Raw genomic sequence first — 15,549 nt, forward strand, 5'->3', positions numbered from 1 at the left:
TCCAAACTTTGTTTGCTCCATCGCAACTCAAATATTTCCTGCCATTGTTAAATCAACTGAAGATAGGCTGAACAAGAGGATCCCACAAATTCCCTCTACATATTCTATCAGTAGATGAGGAAAAATTTAAAGGGAAGGGAGGAAAAGGAAAAAAAAATATTAAAGACACTGAATATTAAAGAACTCTGGATAGGTTTTGAAACCTCATCTTCAGATAGAAAATCAATTTCAAATCCACACATGAGAAAAGACATTTTGTTTTATTTCTATGATTATACAATGATGTAGCATACCTGCAACAGGCTTTCTTCATGGACAGCAGGTTCTAGCCACCACACATTGGGGTGACACTATCTGATAGAGTGAAGTGGTCCCCTCTCCAGAGCTCAGAAACCAAAATTCCCCTGCAGCAGCTTATCAGTGATTCTCAGTTATTTCCAAAGCCTGTTTCAAATATGGGAAAGGAGTAGCAGCTGTGTGTGGCTGCTGGAGCCTGCTGTTCATGGAGAACTCTTACAGGTGTACAACTTTGCTTTCTCCATGGACAACAGGACTGCAATAGCAACTCAAGTGGAGTCTCCCAAGCTGAATTGCACTCCATTCACTATCTTTTTTCTGAACTCCTGAAAAAACGTGAGGAGTATAAGGTGGATATAAAGGCTGAACTTTACATTTTCAGTTAACACGTTGTCTGAAAGCACTATCTGCTTCTGATGCTTAGTCTCATGAGCATGTGCATACAGAGTGCTACTTTACAATGTTCTCTGCTGATAGGTGTCTAACCCTCAACCGACCAACATGTTTTGCATACATAAGTGACCAAGTAGTGACTCCGGGAACCTTGCATGCACTGCTTGCAGAAACTAAAGTTTTTGAGAAAGATATCACAGTCTTAATTGTATACAACTTATTAAGTATCTGAGTGAAGTGCCATTTCAGTATTACTGCCTTGAAACTGACCCATGATTTCATATTAACTGTCACTACTCTTCGCTTTCCTCCAAAATGCGCTTTAGAGCATCTGCAGCACTAAACTTTAACTTCTTGCCATATTGCTCACAAAGACTGCACGAGGGACCAGCAGCACAGGTAAAAACCCCAAGTTATAATAATGGCTTTTTAATTCAAGTAAAAATATGGGGTTATTTGGGGACCTGATAGTATTACTGAATCACCTTGGAATATGTAGAATATAACTAATCGATATAGCAACTTTCTACAGTTCTTAGTGTTGAAAAGTGTTCTAGGATCTGCTTATATGAAAAAAAATGTGGAGAAAAAAAAAAAAGACCTCAGTAAGACCGGCCACACCTCCCTTCAAAGGATGCACCTTATAATAAGGAGTGCCTCATTAATCATCAGTCTTTAAAAAAAACTCCACATTGCATAACTTCATAAGCTGCTATCCAAACTCCTAATCAATCACCCATCAATAGAAACACAAAAATTCAAATATCTTCTACTGTACAAAAATGTTACTTATCTTGGATGGTAAGCCAATGGACAAACGTCTTCCACTGATAGTAACATATATAACATAGTAGATGACGGCAGAAAAAGACCTGCACGGTCCATCCAGTCTGCCCAACAAGGTAACTCATATGTGCTACTTTTTGTATATACCTTACCTTGATTTGTATCTTGTCTTTTTCAGGGCACAGACCGTATAAATCTGTCCAGCAATAGCCCCGCCTCCCAACCACCAGCCCCTTGATTTGTATCTGTCTTTTTCAGGGCACTTAGGAGTTTGGATATCAGCTTATGAAGTTATGCAATGTGGAGTTTTTTTTAAAGACTGATGATTAATGAGGCACTCCTTCTTATTATAAGGTGCATCCTTTGAAGGGAGATGTGGCTGGTCTTACCGAGGTCTTTTTTCTCCACATCTTTTTTCATATAAACGAATCCTAGAACACCTTTCAACACTCTAAGAACTGTAGAAAGTTGCTATATCGATTTGAGTTATTTGGGGACCCCAATGGAAATATAGGACCCCAGTCAGTCAGATTAGGGTTAACTGTGCTTTCATCAATCTTGCTACCAGTGGGTACTTAGGAACAGGTTGCTTATGATAAGCTGCCAGAGCACCAAACGTTATTGAAGACAAGGAAACCAAATTCATCCTGGTCAGTGTTGTATTATTGTAATTAAATGGACAAGAGTCTATGCACACTTTCTGAAGTGTCCTGCATATCAATTAGATAGGAAGAATGCATAAAAGAGAGCCTGCTTGCATGAGGTTTCAAAAGGTCAGATAGGAAGAATGCATAAAAGAGAGCCTGCTTGCATGAGGTTTCAAAAGGTCAGATAGTTGTTTATATCTACTGTTGAGGATTGATGTGTACACCACAGAAATGGAAGATACTAAATTTGACCTTTTCTCAGAAGAAGTTCTCCCCCCCTCCCCCGTGAAGCATCTGCCACTCAGTCTTGCACTTTCATGGATTGTAGAAATCCTTAACCAGGCCATTCTCACTACTATAAATATTCTGCCCTATGATGGCAAAAGGAAGTCTATTCTGGGTATTTGTGAACAAATAGGAAAAAAAAACATGGCTTTGCTTGGTTTCTCTGCAATGAACTAACAGCCTTTTGCCTCTGAAATATTGGGGATCATAGAGACTATGTAGAAATAACATTTTAGAGAATAAGTGAACTTTCTTCCTGCCATTACAGAATAGTAATGCTGCTCCTTCAAATGCTGTAGGATAAGCATTATAAGCTATCCTAAATTAAATATTTGGTGTACATCAATCTTGGATTCTCAGAAGTCCCAACCCAAACATGAGAATAGCTGCACACCAATTTCAAGTAATATTTATGTTATTCTACAAAAAGGTTCAAGGTATGAACATCACATTCTGAATAATTTCCCTACCATGCTTAGCATTTTTGGATCTTTTCCTGGATGTACGAGTACTGGTGAGGAAGTTGTAATTTCATAACTTACAACCATCTCTACCCTATATTCCATCTCCAAGTTTCATGCATGCAGGTGGAATTCTGTGCCCACCACACTCTCTCTCACTGGTGGAGCATTACTTGGTATGTCCAAAATAGTTTAAAACGTCTAATTTGGATCTCTGATCTGGCTTCTCTTGTGTGGATAAGAGTTCCCTTGCTAACTTTGGAAGAATTTCAGATAAGATGCATTCTCTGGTTGCAATGTTCTAGCTGTGGAAGCAATCCTAGAGGTGAGGTTTGTGAGATGAACAGGGCAGACTTCAGCTCAGGTCTGACTCCCACCTATCTGATGTTGGGTCTAGTTCAATGCTTGTGTGGTACTCTCCATTCTGAAGCCATGGACAGAGAGGGAGTGCTAAAATAAAGTTCTCTGAAGTATTCTTCTCTGTCTGTACTTCTGGATTGGTTATCCTTTGGAGTTGACAGCTTTCCATATTTCTTTCAGGAAAGACTCCAGAATTCCATGATCACTAGATGTGACCGAGATGGTCATCTTGCACTCCTTTGACATGCTGATCCCTGAAATGCCTGCACAAGAAAGGTGATGAAAGGCTTTTAAGCGCTCCATTCTTTTCTTACCATAAGCAGTGAGTCATCACTAGGGTATCCTTTGATACTGTGGGAGGATGCTTCAAAAGGGAAGCCTTAGGCCTGCACAACATCAAGGCTGAGAAGGAGCCCCTGCCACCATGGCACAAAGGTCAGCAAGTCACCTGATACGGAAATGCATTTCAAGACTTCTGGAGGAGCATTTATTGGCACCACACAATGAAGTCTTACCACCAGTGACTGCCTGTTCCCTGCCTGTCCCAGAAAAAAAGAAAGCTTTTCATACTGATTGGTCTTATCTAGTGAGTTTGAGGTCACCTTTGATTTGCTGGATTATTTTTTGCTGATTCTTTGCCTTCAAAATATTCTTCAAAAACTTGTGTTTTCTTGATCTGCTGGCCACCTGTGATATTTGGGCTGCAAAGGGTGGAGGTCCACGCCCCCTCCCCCCCAACGAAGACATTGAACGTAGGACCTAAAGATAATCCTCAGCCAGACATTGTGCTTTCAGAAGAGAAAGAACTGGGCTTGCAGCTTCTGTATTCTAGCTGGAAGGAGTAAGACCGTGCCCACATGAGTTTCAAAACACACCACAGATAGTTCAAGGTCTGAGAGGGAACTGGGTGACTCTTGGTAAGATTTATCACCCATTCTAAGGGCTGCAGCACTTGCACCATTCTGGCTGCCCTCCTGAAAGGACCTCACTTGATTAGCCAGTATGTCCAGATAAGGATGCACTAAACGCCCTCCCTCTGGAATGCTGTGGCGAATACCACCATCACTTTGGAAAATGTGTGAGGACCTGTTGCCAGACAGGATTTCGTGCAAATTTTATCAGAGACACTGTTTTGTGCACTTTGCTTTCAAAGGTCAGACAGCTGATAAGTCGAGGGAAGAGGGTTCTTGTCATGCAGTTTGACTTCAAGTGATTTTGATATGGTAGATCATAACTTGTTGCTCATTATTCTGAATTCCTTAAATTTGACAGATAATGTTTGGAAGTAGTTTTATGGTTCCCTTACGAAAGGATTCTATACTGTAAAGATGGATGGAACCTTTTCGGATAAATGGACAGCTGTTTTTGTACCACAGGGGTCACTGTTATTCCCTACATATGTATTTATATATTTTCTTTCAATGAATGTAATTCCTAGAATTATTTCTAGGTTTACCATGTGAACATCTTGATGAAAAACCCATACGATGGACAAAGCCTCCCCAGGAGGCAAATCCTCCATCCAGGCATCCTCGCCCAGGTCCTGCTCCCTTAATCCCCGAGTTCCTCTTCATTCCACTAGTGATCCTCCAATGAACAATACTTTACTCACCAGATTCTGGGTTCCCCTCAAGGCTCCACTTTATCCCCAATGCTAGTCAATATTTTTCTAGCACATTACTTATGCTTGCCTAGTACCATGGTCTTATAATGTTTGCCTACACGGATGATATACTGATCCTTTGTCCAGTCAGTCAATTAAATCCCCAAGAAATTTCCTTCCTCAACATCAAGTTACAGCAAATAACTGATTGGCTGCACAACAACTGGCTTGTGCTTAATCCAGCAAAGTCTAAAATGCTCCTTTTTACTAACCAGTCATACATCTCAGTTCACCAATCAGTCTAGGCAACATTGCAGTTCATGTTTCCAACACCTGTATTCTTGGGTGATACTGGACACCAATTTTACATTCCTGCCACAAATAGGTCAAGTGGTATGCCACTCTTTTCACAGACTTCGTCTCATCCGATCCGTTCATACTTCACTGCAACCATTCGCCTTAAATATTCTTGTCCAATCATTAGGGATCAGTTAACTGGACTACTGCAACTCATTATACAGAAGGTATCAGAATCAAAGATCTATGATGACTCCAAATACAAAACACCTCAATTTGCATTACTCAGTAAACATGATCATATCCCACCCCTACTTAAGAATGCACATTGGCTTCCTGTTTCTCATCGAATTACTTATACATTTTTTCTTCCAGTATGCAAAAAAAAAAAAAAAAAAAACCACAAAGTCCACTGGAGAACCTTCCTATCTATCTTGACACCTATTCATTATTCCCCCTCCCATGTCCTTCAATCTTTAAACCAAAACCTGCTCATTGTACCCACTTACAAAGAAATAATCCACAAGCAAACTAGGGCTTCAATAACCCCTATTGAAGGCCCGCGAGTCTGGAATTCTTCACCAACCTACTTACAACTACAATTGTCTCTGGCTCAATACAAAATCAACCTTTAAAAAATTCTTATTCAATGCTGCCTTTGGCAGGTCCTCGCTCTTAGGTGCTGTAGTTCCCCCGGAGTATGTACTGAAAAATAATGAAGATACCTATTGTACAGGTCCCTATTTCCCTCTTTCCTTTCTAAAATGTAGTTCTTTTCCCTTTTCCTTCACACAGCTTCCTTTGTCTTCTCATTGACTGTTTTGTAGCACTCTCTAATTAAAGAGTAAGCCGCCTACATGGTTCTCCTGTAACGCAGGATAGTAAGTTGAAATAAAACGTGTTCATTGAGCCATAAGCAAGGGATCAGGGGAAGGGACCCGGCCACCGGGTGTAGCGCCCCTTGGCTATGGAAAACTCCACGGGCCTCTGTCTCAGTCCAGCAGCAAAAGCCCAATTACATAAGAATGTAAGAGTACCCCTCCGAAGGGACACCACCTTGTAAGTGGTGGAGGGGCTTCCGTGTTTCAATGACTCCGAGGGCTATGCTGAAGGGTTACCCATATCAGACAGGCCTCTGAGGAGAAACCAGACAAAGAGGTGTCCCAAACTGAAGGATCCAAGATGGCGTCGAGGGAGGATGTACGTTAGTTGAGTTCCCGTTTTACACCAGAATACCTGAAGAAGTAGGCGCGCTCCCCCAGAGAATGGGGAAGAAGAAAGGGAAAGCCGTGGTGTTGTCCTCCTCGAACACGGCTGGGGTTCCCATCACTTCTCAGTCTACTTTGGAGAGATTCGGGGTCATAACGTCGGGGATATCGGTTTCCTGCTTCGGGGAACAACAAGGCTTTATTGCCGAATTTCAGTGGAGAGGGAGTGACTGAGTCCCCCTGTTTGGCATGACCTCTCCAAGACCCGGAAACAGTAACGCTTCGCTATGGAGGTTGACAGTGGAAACGCCCCGAAGTGGGTTAGGATTTTCAAGCGATCCGAGTGAGGTCCTGGCGCAGCATTGACTCCAGATATAAACCAATTGGGGATTGGAGAGTGAGCTCGTCCCCCTGAAGATATCTGGAGCAGTTTCTGTGGAGAAATTGGACCTGGTGAAGCCAAACAATGTCACAATGGACACACTATGGGAAGTGCTGCAGAGTGTGAATAACTCTCTTCTTCAGATTGTCAAAAATTTTTTAGGAATAAATATGTGATTATATCAATATTTATCTAACAAAGTGGAAGTCCAAGATAAAAAAAACATAAAGAACTGATTTCAGAAATGGTTTCTCTATGAAAATCAGTTAATCTGGTAATGAAGGACAATTTATGTTTCTGGTAAAAAATTGGAACTTTTGGAGAACCAATTAAGGAAAAATAACTTGAGAAAGATAAATTTTCCTAAAATACCCTGTATATAGAGTTATATTATTAGTGACTTTTGCCTTTCATTTAGATAGGAACAATGTTTTGAAATTGTATTTCCGACATATGGCTGATATATTTATCTTTGAACCCAAAAAAACTATTTCCTGACATATCAAGGGAATTGCAGACTAGGAGGTGTGAACTCTTGGCTTTTAAGCAAGAATCATTGCCCTGGGTGGGACCTTCCTAGAGCGATTCCCTTGTAAGTGTTTTATTCCTGATTACTTATTTGTGAACCCAGGAAATTACAAGACTTTGTGGAGTTAAAAGAACAGATGAAGAACGTTCTGCAGCAACTTCCTTTAAGTTACTACTGTACCGGCTGCAATACCGATTAACCTCCTCTCTCCGAAATATGAATTGTAAGATTAACCATTCAGTGTTTTTCTTATTTTCTTTGAGATTGTTTTCCTGATCTTGGATCCCCCAATTGTGGACTAATAAAGATGATATTTTTTCCTTAATGTTTGTTTTAATTGATATTTTCTCTTTTCTTTCCCATTATGTATTGGACAATAAATGTAATATAAAATGAATAAATAAAATAATTAAAAAAAAAAAAGAAGAATGTAGAGTAGCCATACTGGGTCAGACCAATGGTCCATCTAGTCCAGTAATCCTGTTTAACAAACCAGTGGCCAAGCCAGGTCACAAGTACCTGGCAGAAACCTAAATCATGGCAACACTCCATACAAATCCCAGTGCAAGCAGAGGGAGATTATTTTATTTAAAACTCCCAACCTAAGACCAGAACTACACAAGCTTACCATTTTCACTATCTGCTGGAGACTGAAGAAGACTGACTCTCAGGGGGACTGCACAACTTACTCACAGGCTTACTTGAAATTAGTGCTACTCAGTCTCCAGCTGCTGGTGGGCATGCCTAACCCATTAGTCTGTGCTGGTCTGGAGGAAACACTATAGAACAAAGTATTCTAACTTTAGAGATGAGAGTACTGTTGAAGCTAATATAGCAGTGAAAACAAAAAACTGAAGATCAATGTGATAGGCTAATTAGAGGAAATGCAGGTAGTCAAGATTTTTTTTCAATATATATATATTTCTGAGCTTTGGGACAGGGGACCAGCTTGGCTCCATCAGTTGGCAATGTCATCCCATGTGCGGTTGTAATTCTACTTATACATAGAAAATAATTTAAGATACACAGAGAAAAACTTGCAAAAGAAATTAAATACTGTACATTTATAGCAAGGGAAGATTACATGTAGAGGAGCCAGAAAAATGGACTTTGAAAAAAAAAAAAAAAAAAAAAAAAAAGACCACACAGATGAAAGAATCCTAGAATCAGTACCTCTATTGCAAGTCAAGAGCCAAAACCCACTAAAGATTTCTAGCTCCCCCCCCCAACTATTACCCCATGAATTGTACGTCTATGGGAAAAGTGCTTAGTACATTTCATTTACACACATGCACATATAAAAGGAAAACACATTCCCAGAGTTAGGCAAATACATCACGATATCACCAATATCAACTGCACAAGATATTTACTTAAATGAGGATGTACAAGTGTGAGCATTGAATTTTGATCATATGTAACATTTTTGACAAACTACATTTTCTCTATGAACAGCAAGAATCTGTACAGCCACAGAGGTGGTAGCTCCCCAGCTGAAAGCTGCATAAGTAACAGTCTTCACTTCTCCTAGCTTGCAACATGTGAAGGTGCTATGGTGGAAGAGGTCTGTTAAGTATTATGTGGAAAGATTCTGTGGCCTGGTCAAGGCAGTTTATGTCTGGTAAAGGTATGTACCCAGAGTCACACTGCAGATTTATAAAATGTCCTATGCTACTGATGTTGACATAGCTCTCAGCTTAAGTAGCAACTCTGGAAAAAGAAATTAGATTTTACCTGCTTATTTTATTTGCTTTCCTTTAGTCCCTCCAGATCGGCACAGTAGGGTTATGCACTCCAACTGCAGATGGAGACTGAGAACCATCAACTCTTCAGAGCACTGTAACTGTACTGTCCTCCAAGAGTAAGTAATCAAATAGCAAAGCAGGACTGCCCCCCGGCCCGCAATGCTTCCTCTCAGAATTGGAGACCTGGACTACAAAAAAAGTAGCCCGCTGCACAGATGCCTTTGTAATCACACCATGTTGACAAATCTGTCATTTTCCTTACAATCTCTCATATTCTCGTAATTTGGTTTTCTATTCCGATTTCTGTTTGTCTGTTTTTGCTTTATTTGAAACAGATGCTGAAGCCTACACCTCACAGGCACCACAACCGCCAAGCACAGTTCAAGAGAGCCAAAAAAGCAAATTTCACCGACCATGGAATAAAACCAACACCAGCAATACTGAATTAAGGGAGGGGCTTGTGCCAGTTTGGATGGACTAAAGGAAAGCAGATTAGCAGGTAAGATCTAATTTCTCCTTCCACAGCATCCCTCTAAACTGGCACAATAGGGAAGTACCAGAGCAGTGACCATTAAGGAAGGGACCTACACAGCTCCATCTCCAAAACCTTGGCACCAAAAAGGGAAAATTAGGTTCTTGGTAATTTTCTTTCCTTTAGTCAGAGCAGATGAATCCATTAACTGCTGGGTTGTATCCGCCTACCAGAAGGTGGAGATAGAGAACACTGAAAAACCATAGTGCCTCTTGGACGGCTAGCCCCAACTGCCTTCAGTATTTGAGATTTCCAAAGCAGAGGGAACCATAAAGGTGTAACATCATAAACGTTCGTCACAGTGAACAAACGTCCCAGAACAGGAGCAATAACCATACAAAAGAGGGATGAACTCAACCTCCTGTAGTAGAACATCATGTAGAAATTTTGAGAACTGGTATCCAACTTCTCCCAAATGAGATCTATATCTGCATGAAAGATCTGAACAAAAAACAAATCAGACAGGGAGGGATCATGGATTAATCTGCTGTGACTAAAGGAAAGAAATTACCAAGGTAAGACCCTAATTTTCCCTACCTTATCATCAGCAAATTAATCCATTAACTGATGGGATGTACAAAAGCAATCCCTACTTAGGGTGGGAACAGGCCACACCGCGATCAAGCACTTGTGCTCCAAAAATAGCGTCCTGCTTTGCTGCAACATCCAGCCTATAATGCAGGACAAATGAGAGCTGAGAAGCCCAAGTAGCCGCACTACAGATCTCTTGAAGAGAGTGTGCACCCGTTTCAGCCCATGAGCCTCATAGCTCCCCCCCCCCCCCCCCCCCCCCCCCGTGGTTGGGCTGTGAGAGTCTGAGGGATTTGGCAGGCCCTCAGGGATGGATGATCCAGAGAAGGGTGTCTGTTTGCCACTGGATTTGGATGATCCCAATGCGCTCCGGATTTTCCACCACAACGAGCTGCCAGCTCTCATTACTGACGCCTTGCAGGCCCTCTCGATTGATGATCCTCATGAAGGCGAGGCCTCCTCTGTTAATCTTAGGATGGCGAGTACTAAGAAGCCTATTCGGGCCTTTCTGGTTAATGACTCCATCCAAGAGCTTATTTCTGCTCAGTGGTCTGACCCTGATGGGCCGTTGAAAGTGGCCATGGCTATGGGTCAGCTTTACCCTCTGTGTGAGGAGCACTTGGCCCCTTTGGGGATGCCTAAAGTGGATGCATTGGTCATGACGGTGACAAAAAAGACCACTCTTCCAGTAGAGGGAGGGGTCACTTTGAAAGACATGCAGGACGGGTGGCTGGAGTCCGTGCTGAAGCAGTCCTTTGAAATTGCAGGCCTTGCTTTGAGGGCGTCTATTTGCAGTTCCTATGCAGCCCGGGCATGTCTTTAATGGCAACAGCAGGCGGTGGAACAGCCCGCCGATGGTGCAGGCCCCCTTTCTGAGGTTGCCCCGTGGATGGAGTCGGCCCTGTCATTTTTGGCTGGCGCCCTTTATGATCTGGTCAGAGCTTCGGCTAAACAGATGTCTGTGGCGGTGTCCACCCGCCACCTTCTTTGGCTGCGGCATAGAGCGGCTGACATGGCTTCTAAGCAAAGACTGGTGAGGCTACTCTTTCGGGGCCTCCTGTTATTTGGATAGGAATTGGAGAAGATTGTGAAAGACCTGGGGGAATCTAAACCCCAGCGGTTACCTGAGGATAGACCGAGGCCTTCTTCCAAGGGTTCTGTGTTTCCCTCTTTCCAGACCTCGGTTCCGTGAAGCTTGCAGGTATCGCCCGGGGCGCTCTGCTGGGTTTTCTCAACGTGCTTGTTTTCAACAGCGGAACTCCTTTCGCTCGGACAAACGTTCCACAGGGGCCGGTTCAAGGCCAGGAGTTCAGGGGCATCCTCCACAATGATGGAACACCGGTCCACTCCTCCTTGCCTGCAATAGGACGCCGCCTTTCCTCTTTCTAGAGGAGTGGACCAAGATTACCTCAGATCAGTGGGTCCTGGACCTGATCAGAGAAGGTTACCAACTGGAATTCGGTGCCCCGGTGAGAGACGTGTTTGTGGAGTCCCGATGTGGCACTGCTGTAAAACGAGTGGCGGTAGAGACCTTACAAGTCTTGCTGCACCTCGGAGCGGTGAGCCCGGTGCCGCCTGCTGAACGCGGCTGCGGCCGCTATTCCATTAATTTTGTCGTGCCTCAAAAGGCGGGCCTTTCAGACCGATCCTCGACTTACGAAGAGTCAACGAGGCTCTCAGAATACAACATTTTCGCATGGAAACCCTGCGCTCTGTCGTTGCGGCGGGTACAGCCAGGAGAGTTCTCACGTCTCTGGACCTAAAAGAACTTTATTTGCACATTCCTATCTGGCCTCCACACCAGCGGTTCCTCCGCTTTGCGGTGTTGGGAAAAGCATTTCCAGTTTCAGGCCTTGCCTTTCGGCCTAGCCACAGCTCCCCGTACCTTTTCCAAGGTAATGGTGTCGTAGCTGCCTGTCTCAGGCGAGAGGGTATCAGAGTTCACCCTTATCTCAACGACTGGCTCATCAGAGCGAATTCTGCAACCGAGAGTCAACTTGCCACAGCCAGAGTGGTGGCGGTCCTGCAGGTGCTAGGCTGGGTGGTCAATATACCCAAAAGTCACCTGACCCCCCTCTGTGTCTCTTGAGTATCTGGCGGTCCGGTTCGACACGGCATCGGGGTTTGTCTTTCTCCCCAACCAAAGGCGGTGCAAGCTTCAGAATCAGGTCCGCCTGCTCCTGCGGATGCCTCGCCCGTGAGCTTGGGACTTTGTCCAGCTGCTGGGGTCGATGATGGCCACCTTGGAGGTGGTGCCTTGGGCGAGAGCGCATATGAGGCCTCTGCAGATTGCCCTGCTTCAACAATGGTCTCCGATGTCCCAGGAATATCAACGCAGACTAACGTTGCTCCCTGTGGCCCGGCTCAGTACGGAGTGTTGGCTCTCCGACAGGATGCTGCGCCAAGGAATGCCTCTTGTGCTTCCTTCTTGGTGCCTGGTGATAACAGATGCCAGCCTTCTGGGCTGGGGAGCGCGTTGCCAGGGAAGCTATGCTCAGTGTCTGTGGACACCCATGGAAGCGGGGGTGGTCCATCAATCGCATGGAACTGAGAGCGATATTCTGGGCTCTTATGGCCTTTCAAAAGATTCTGAAGGGGCTTGCTGTCCGGGTTCTGTCAGACAACACGACAGTGGTGGCATACATAAATCGTCAGGGACGCACAGTGCAGGGCCCTGGCTGCGGAGGCTGCTCAGATTTGTCACTGGGCCGAGCTACACCTGCAGCTTCTGTCAGCAGCTCACATAGCAGGCAGAGCAAAGTGCAAGCCGATTTTCTCAGCAGGCATCAAATGGACACGGCAGAATGGGAATTGGCAGAAGTTTTTCTTCAGATTTGTGCCAAATGGGGGACTCCCGGAATGGATCTAATGGGGTTGAGTGCAAACGCCAAAGTACCTGGCTTTTTCAGCCGAAGGAGAGATCCTCACTCGACGGGGTTGGATACTCTGGCTCAACCCTGGCCCTCGGAGCTCCTGTATGTGTTCCCTCCTTGGCCTTTGATAGGGCGAGTACCACTGCGGATTCGACAGCACAGAGGTCTGGTGGTTCTCATCGCTCCAGATTGGCCAAGGCGTCCGTGGTATGCGGATCTCCGCCGGATGTTGGTGGACTCTCTGGTGCATTTGCCCCTGGTGCCGAGCCTGTTGGTTCAGGGTCCGGTGTCTATGGAGGATCCCTGCCGATTTGGTCTTACGGCATGGCCTGGCTATTGAGAGGACGCAATTGAGAGACAAGGGCTACTTTAACAAGGTCATCGCCACTCTCTTGCAGGCCCGCAAGCAGTCCACCTCCGCAGCTTATGCTCGGATCTGGCGCAAATTTGAGGCGTGGGGTGTTTCAAAGGCGATCAAAGCCAAGGATTTAGAAGATGGTCTCAGATCATACAAAGCATCTGCCAAAAAGGCAGAACCCGTCTCAATGTTGGCCACCTCAACATCAATAGAAGGAAGATCATATGAAGACCTATCCAGGACTCTCTCCGCCTAGCGAAAAACAGGCTCTGGCCACCATAGTCACAAATAGCCGCCTGCACTGCCAAAGAAGAAGCATCAAAACTATGCTTAAGCAGAGTCCCCAACCTCCTGTACTGAACATCTCGGAGGGCTGTTCCTCCGCCTACGGGAACAGTGTATCGCTTGGTAACTGCCGACACCACCGCATCAACCACCGTTAGATGCTAAGCAGAGGATAAAGACGGGACATGGACCTGGCTGTCAAACGAGGAGTCGGGAACAGCCCACTGTACCTCAATATCATCCCAAATATCCTAATGGATAGAAAAAGTTCTTGGTGAAGATCTAGTGCATTTAACTAACAAATCACCAGAGGAAGCCCTTCAAAATGCAACGTAAAGGAAATCAAAGAAATTAACTCTTGTAAATTTATTTATTTTATTTGTTGCATTTGTATCCCACCTTATCCCACCTCTTTGCAGGCTCAAAGTGGCTTACAATACATCATGAGTAGTGGAAAACTGTTAGTATCAAACATTTTGTTTTGCATGATAATGGTTAGTATTATGATAAAAACAAAGTAGTAGTATACAGGCAGATTTTAAGGAACAGTTATAAGATTAAGTAGGCGAGTTGTGTAGTGTATGTTCACTTGGGTTGGTCTTTTTGGTATGCTTTTTCAAAGAGATGGGTCTTCAGTAATATGCGGAAGTTCGTTCTTTCGTAGGTCGATTTCAAGTTGCGCGGCAGTGCGTTCCATAACTGTGCGCTCAAGTAGGTGAAGTTTGACGCATGCATTAGTTTGTATTTCATTCCTTTACAACTGGGGAAATGCAGATCAAGGAACGTGCGGGATGATCTTCTGGCATTCCTAGGTGGTAAGTCTATTAGGTCAGACATGTAAGCTGGTGCGTCTCCATGGATAATTTTGTGAACTAGTGAACATATTTTGAACGAGATGCGTTCCTTAAGTGGAAGCCAGTGTAATTTTTCTCGTAGGGGCTTGGCGCTTTCAAATTAGGTTTGCCAAATATGAGTCTAGCTGCAGTGTTCTGGGCTGTCTGAAGTTTCTTGATTATTTGTTCTTTGCAGCCGGCATATAGTGCGTTGCAATAGTCAAGATGGCTAAGCACCATGATTGTACAGAGTTACGGAAAACACTCCTGGGAAGAAATCCTCCGTAAGAAAATCCTAGCTACAGAAGGTGGTTTCCTTTGAAAAAGGCAGAGAAACGGGATCTATGGGAGACTGATGCTCCCAAAACCTCCTCGGCTAGACTTTTCTCCTCTTTTAAGACAAGCATGATCCAGGTCCAATAAAAATCAACTTGTGGATCCCAGCTTCTAGACCTTTTGCAGGGGAAACAGACCCTGAAAACTCCACAGAAAACTGCTTGCTGCTAAACCAGCTTTCTTCATTAAAAATGGGTCTGGTATATGTGGAGGAAATACTTAGGAGGAAAACCCCCTTCCAGAGTTTCTCCTGACTGCACTAGGGACCCTGTCTATGACTCTTTGTGCGGTACCGAAGCCTGAAAAGTAGAAACATGAGATGCAGGTGTGTTTGGTGTACAGCGCTGCGTATGCCTTGTAGCGCTATACAAATAATAGTAGTAGTAGAACCTGCAGCTGCCGGCAAGATGGCCGCCTTTCGCTCCAAATCGCCGAGTCGGGATCCCTAGCCGTCGCGGAGCTCTCTGAAGAAACTGCAACGGAGGAGGTTTGTGGAAGCGGTAGAAAAAAATGGCAAAAAGATTCTCCAGACACAGAAGAAATATTGAAACTACTAAAAGAAACAAGAGAAGAAAAGAAGAGAGACTAATGGGCTCACGTCCTACCTGCTGGAGACTGAGAAAATACTGAGGCTAACGTCACATGACTAGGGCTCTTACTGGCTCTCTAGAGTCAGAGTTTTCTCAGTCTCCACCTGCTGGTAGGCGTACACAACCCATCAGTCCAATCCTCGGCCGGTGCGGAGGGACGCTAAGGAAGTATGGTTATGTCCAGATGTTTGGAGGTAGCCTGGATGGAGAGAAGAGTT

General features: G+C 44.3%; 1 protein-coding gene across 1 annotated transcript in view; it reads right to left on the minus strand.

Annotated features, from left to right (window-relative positions):
* The window catches only part of LOC115466130 (A-kinase anchor protein 8-like), a 134,960-nt gene that overhangs the window by 73,072 nt on the left and 46,339 nt on the right, over positions 1 to 15,549 (minus strand). The window lies entirely within an intron of this gene.

This window comes from Microcaecilia unicolor, chromosome 3 (genome assembly GCF_901765095.1).
Source record: "Microcaecilia unicolor chromosome 3, aMicUni1.1, whole genome shotgun sequence".
Taxonomy (NCBI): domain Eukaryota; kingdom Metazoa; phylum Chordata; class Amphibia; order Gymnophiona; family Siphonopidae; genus Microcaecilia; species Microcaecilia unicolor.